General features: G+C 34.1%; 1 protein-coding gene and 1 long non-coding RNA gene across 3 annotated transcripts in view; one reads left to right on the top strand and one right to left on the bottom strand.

The window, feature by feature from the left end:
- LOC106871768 (uncharacterized) overlaps positions 1–5,701 on the top strand; it is a 629,775-nt gene that overhangs the window by 366,945 nt on the left and 257,129 nt on the right. The gene's annotated exons all lie outside the window — the stretch shown is intronic.
- LOC128249694 (uncharacterized) overlaps positions 1–5,701 on the bottom strand; it is a 15,576-nt gene that overhangs the window by 9,366 nt on the left and 509 nt on the right. The gene's annotated exons all lie outside the window — the stretch shown is intronic.

The raw sequence follows: 5,701 nt of genomic DNA, 5'->3' as shown, positions 1-5,701 counted from the left end.
ATAACCTCCTCCAGCTGGCCATTGACACACTTTCTGTGTCCTATCAGTATTTGCAAAGGGAAGGCATCTTTCCCATCTCCAACCTGATATGATACACACGGACCCGAGTTTCTGGGTATTGACCCGCCTTCAGCGTGTGACAATCACCGGTTGTCGATGTGAAGTGGTTCCCAATGCAAATATATATATCCTTTTTCCAGTGATGAAAAGTCACTGATCACGAAAAAGTGTAAATAACTGTACATACCGTACAAAGCAGGTTCACACGTCTACATACAAATATTTGAACGTATAGACCCAAGATAATTCAATTTTGAATCCCATCAAGACAGCCAACATGTATATTATAAGAATAGTCAAGCAGTAAATGCTCTTCCGGTCAGGAGTAAAAATAATTAAATCATTTTATTTTATTTATTAATTCATAATAGAATATAAGGATAAAAAGCACATTAATGATTGTTATCATGTAGTCAGAATGCTATAAAAATTTATAGGCAATTTATACATTAAATTAATAATATATATAAATATAATTCTAGTAAGGGGGCAAGGGCCATGTGCATATTAACCTGGAGTCTTTGGTAGATTTTTGAAGTTATCGGCACTTCAAGCATACTGGAGAGAAGTCGTTTTTGCCCTTGCTCCCTTGAAAGAAATGAAGCTAGTATGATCCGCTGGATGTGTTATGTCAGTGTGCATACACGACAGAGTGTAAGCGTCCTGAGAGAAAAGTTGGGACATAAGAAGCATCAAATGTGGTGTGCAAGAGAGACGACTGCGCTGGTATTTGTCATGTGTTACGTATGGATGAGGGTAGCTGTGTGAGAAAGTGCCACACCTTAACAGTGGAACAGTGCCACACCCTAACATCCAATAAGTCCTCTTCCTCCTACCAGTTTTCCGCGCATTGAGAATTAGTTCTTATCTATTCATATCCTCGCTCAAGTCTCGAATCCCATTTCCTCTCCCAAACACAAGCCTGCACACCTTACCTCTTTTGAGTCTGAGCACTAGCACAATGCATTGAATATAGCCTAAATGGTTTTGCAGTCAACTCGACGCTCCTTAGATGACCAACAACTTCCTCGTTAATTCAGAAGCATTTCTCCAGAGGCCATAAGTACTATTTTATATCGCCGTGGACGATATATGATGTGTGTGTGTGTAAGTGCGTATCACAGTACCCAATATATAAGTATAACAATACGCAATGTAACAAGAGTTGGTTATCTTATTATAACCGTTCGCATAATAACAATCCAGCACTACAACGCAGAATCAATAACGAGACTAACGCTCCCACAGTTCGACCTCAACTGTCTACTGGCCCATCTACTTATACGACTCATCCAGTCCACTGACAGCCAGGTGCGGGGATGCTAGTTTACTCCACAATATCTCCCCTATTAAACTATACATTTCTCGAAGACTGTGGGTATACAGATTTATATGTACATTTTATATTCCTTCCCCACAACTTCCCTTTTAAAAAAATACCACCTTCAGACGGAGTTCAATACTTTTACCTCTTTGGGCCAAACATTAAAGGCTCTGTAAAATTTCTACTTTCTAGTTCTACGCCGAACGGTTGTATGAGTTTTATCTGGAAATAATACTTCAAACATAGCGTACATAAAATCCATTGGTTCTTCAATACTTTTATTATTATTCTCGGTGTATCTTTGTTTCAACTGGTTCGCATCTTTTTTGAAATCGAACCATTGTCTTTTGACTTTTTTTACTGTATAGATCATTTGTTCAATTCTATTACAAATAAAACCGTCCTCCCATGATAGTTTTCCATATCTGTATGGAAACTTAGCAATTTTTCGGCGTAGCACTTTTCTCATTATTGTTATTTCAAGCTTTTTTTCTCTGCTTGACAGCAATTTCTCAGATATGGACTTCATCTTTCTCGTGAACATTAGTTTGGCTGGAGATTTACCTGATGGTGCATTTAGGTTTGGAGTTACTCGATATACCCTCAGAAATTTTATTAATGCAAGGTCATCAGTCCTTCCGATGTTCGCTTTCCTTAACGCCCTATTGAACGTGTCCATGAACCGTTCTGCCTGAACATTTCACCGTGGGTGATATGGTGGCGGGTTTATATGACCAATTTGGAACATCTGGCAGAAATATGTACGATATTGAGCAAATATCTCACTGAAGGATGTCTAAATTTACATACTTCCGACTATTTTGTGTAACTATCCACTACTACAAGAATATAGTTTCCATATAGTTGACTTGCAAAGTCTGTGTCTCAGTCTTTGGCGATGACTGATATCTTACAGTAGGTAACTTTGTTGTTCGAGCACAGCCTCTGCAGTATCTTACAAGATTTTCGATATCGTTATCCATTTTCGGCTAATACACATAGTTTCTCATAAGTGCCCAACGTGAAAATGTTTCGGAATTTTTCTTTGTAGTATAAATGGTACTACAATCCTCTGTACATACATTAGAAATATAGTCAATAAGAAGCGATAAAATGGTCAGTTTGCAGGCAAAAACCAAATTTTCCTATGGTGAGATCCCATCGAATTTTTCTTTCATACAATTTCCTTAAATAAGTAATTACGAGGGAGTATGAGTGCAGTACTTAAAATGAATATCAACGTATTTTTCGCATTTATATGCCTTCCAGAAATTTTGTTTTCTTATGTTGATAAGTCTTTGCCATATCTTCCAAATCTCTTTTTTTTTTCAGTGTTCGTTTTCTAACCTTCTTTTGTGCAGTCCTAACATCTAAAATGGTTGTGATAGGCTTCTTCTTGTAGCTTCTGTAGCTGTTTGTACAATTTCAAATAAATTCTTAATTTCGGAGTTTATGTGTTTACTTACTCGTTTTCCATCTGTAGACAGTTTCTCTATTTCCTTCAAGATGCAGGTTTGTGTGTTAAACACCGATATTATAAGTGTTGATAATCTCGATGATATTTCCTTGAGAATTGTTTCTGATGTTGCTAAATTCGTTTGCTGCCTTCCAGACATGTTGGCTTATACACAATAGAAATATTGATACATATTCGAGTTTGTATGATTGTGTGTATAACGATGAAATTCCAACTTAGTCTGATCCTCACGTTTTATTATTTGCAAGTTTTACAATTTTACAGTTTTACTATTTTACAATATTGAAATAAACTAGTACTTTCTTGCATTAGGTAATCATCAGGTCTGTGTATTGACAGTCGTATTCCAAAATTGGCAACTGTAGCGAAATGGTGTGCTATATCGTTTAAATACTCTCCGATAGATTCCAGAATACTGAATTTTACAAACTGTATTCAACATCTCTATAAAATTGACCATGCATTCTTTTCGTTACCCACCTATTTTCAGTTTCATTCGTTTTCGATTTCTTGCATAGTGCTTTATCTTTGCAATCTTTCATCGTACACAAGCCTGACCTTCTTGTAGCGGTTCTGTGGCATGCTATGTTGTTTTCTTCTGCTATAATGCTGTGTTTGCATCCAATAAGTCCTCTTCCCCCTCTTTTTCTTGCTACATACAGTCTGTCTTTGTCACTTTTTGGGTGGAGTGCTTCATATCTAGTTAGCAACTTCCTTGTCTTTCTGTCTAAGCTGTTTAGCTACTGTCCATGCGATTACCCTTGTTCATTATTATTATTATTATCATTATTATTATTATTATCATTTATTATTATTATTATTATTATTATCATTTATCATTATTATTATTATTATCATTTATCATTATTATTATTATTATCATTTATTATTATTATTATTATTATTATCATTTATTATTATTATTATTATCATTTATTATTATTATTATTATTATTATTATTATTATTATTATCAAAACCACAAAATATCTTGTGAAATATAACTACACGTGGTTTTCTGGTCAACATATCAATTTACATTTCTACTTTTGAAGCTGGCAAGAAAAGCAAAAAAGGTTTTTAACAACTATGTTCGCTGTAATTGATGTATGAACGAGCACATGCATACAGAAAAAGACAAGAGTAATCAAAGGGTGATATTTAACTGCACAAGAAATATAATCAATTCTCTTTGAGTATCAAAAATTAGAAAAACCAACACTGGAATAGGTTGTGTTGTATCCAGTCGTTTAGCCTTAATTTCCAACATGATGTATTGAAGTATTTTGCAAAATGAGGTCATGAATAAAAAATCTCGCCTGAAACGTTAATATATTCTCTGGAGTTTTTCACTTTTTTAAAGATAGTTTTTCCAGCGCGCCTACGAAACTTTACTTTGGTCTATTGATGTAAGTTTTGATCTTAGTGAGGATCTTACATTTGATGTTGTAGATGATGTTCTCCTCTTGAAGTTCGCAAATTAATGCCGAGAGGTTGTAGCATGTCTCTTCAGTGGGTGTTTATTGGAAGAAAGATGGATTTTGTATCAAAATTTAATATTTTTTCCTTCCGCGGAACCTTTATAATGTATAGGCTTTGTCACGCCATTATCATATTTTGCCAGTATGCTCGTTGGAAAAACTGTCGTATTTCCTTCAAATTACTGCAACAAGCTGTCACACACACACATACACACACACACGCACGCACACACACACACTCACATACACGCACACAAGCAAACTCACATACACTCATTACAATGCAAATGTGAAGACCTACGTTGATGAGATTTTGCGACAGTTGGATTTGAATGAGAACGCACACAAATACTGAATGAAATGTTTCTGTAAGTTAGCGGTTCCTTTGGTTCACACTATCAAAATGTTCATCATTTTGCATAGAGGTATTGATAAGCAAAATGAGTTCGCTTTGTAGATTCTATTAAATTTTGAAAAGGAAATGTATTTTAGTAAATACAGACATTATAATCATACAATGTGCCAACAAGCTTTGGGAGATTGCACGTGTATATATATAAATATATATATATATACAATTCGTAAATAAATAAATATTCAAAAATATTTATATAGCTATTATTCTTAATTATTATTGGTAAAATAAATAACAACAACAATAATATAAGTGGCCAACAAGCAAAAGGAAATAAATGGAATATCCAAAATTGTATAGGGCACACGAAGTGTCGACATTGCTGTAAACATCAGAGTCGAAAAATCCTATAAAAAGAACCCCAACAATCACTGGAAATACAAACACAACTGGTATATAGTGAGACCTGTTAATGATAATTAAGGCAGATAGACTCTCAAAATTTGAAATCAATTGATCTAGGGATATCTATTTCCTCATTCTGCGGTTTTCTGCTGAAATATGCACATTTCTTTGCTCATCGCCCGATTTCTGCTGTGCTTGTATTTCCAGTGGTTTGTGTTTTTTTTTATAGGATTTTTCGACTTTGATTTTACAGCAATGTTGGCACATAATTACAAATTAATTTTGAAATTTTATATATATATATATATATATATCCATACATACATATATGTATATATATATCCATATATTTAAAATTTATTAATGAGGGTAGAAATTGATATTAATCAATTAAAACCAGTGGTCTAGCATATTAAAAAAAATCCGAAGATTAAAATTATATTACGTACAAAAATAAGAGGAATGACCAGCAAATGTGGATTCCTAAATGCTAGAAATAGATGCCGAATCATCTAACCACGAAAAAAATGTTCTCAGTAGAAAATTTAGCGACACAACAGACTGTAAGCGAGCAAGACAAATGAAAAAATACTAAATCAA

The sequence above is a fragment of the Octopus bimaculoides genome, chromosome 17 (genome assembly GCF_001194135.2).
Source record: "Octopus bimaculoides isolate UCB-OBI-ISO-001 chromosome 17, ASM119413v2, whole genome shotgun sequence".
NCBI classification, from domain to species: domain Eukaryota; kingdom Metazoa; phylum Mollusca; class Cephalopoda; order Octopoda; family Octopodidae; genus Octopus; species Octopus bimaculoides.
The sequence above is the reverse complement of the archived record's forward strand: the minus strand, read 5'-3'. Positions and strand labels throughout refer to the sequence as shown.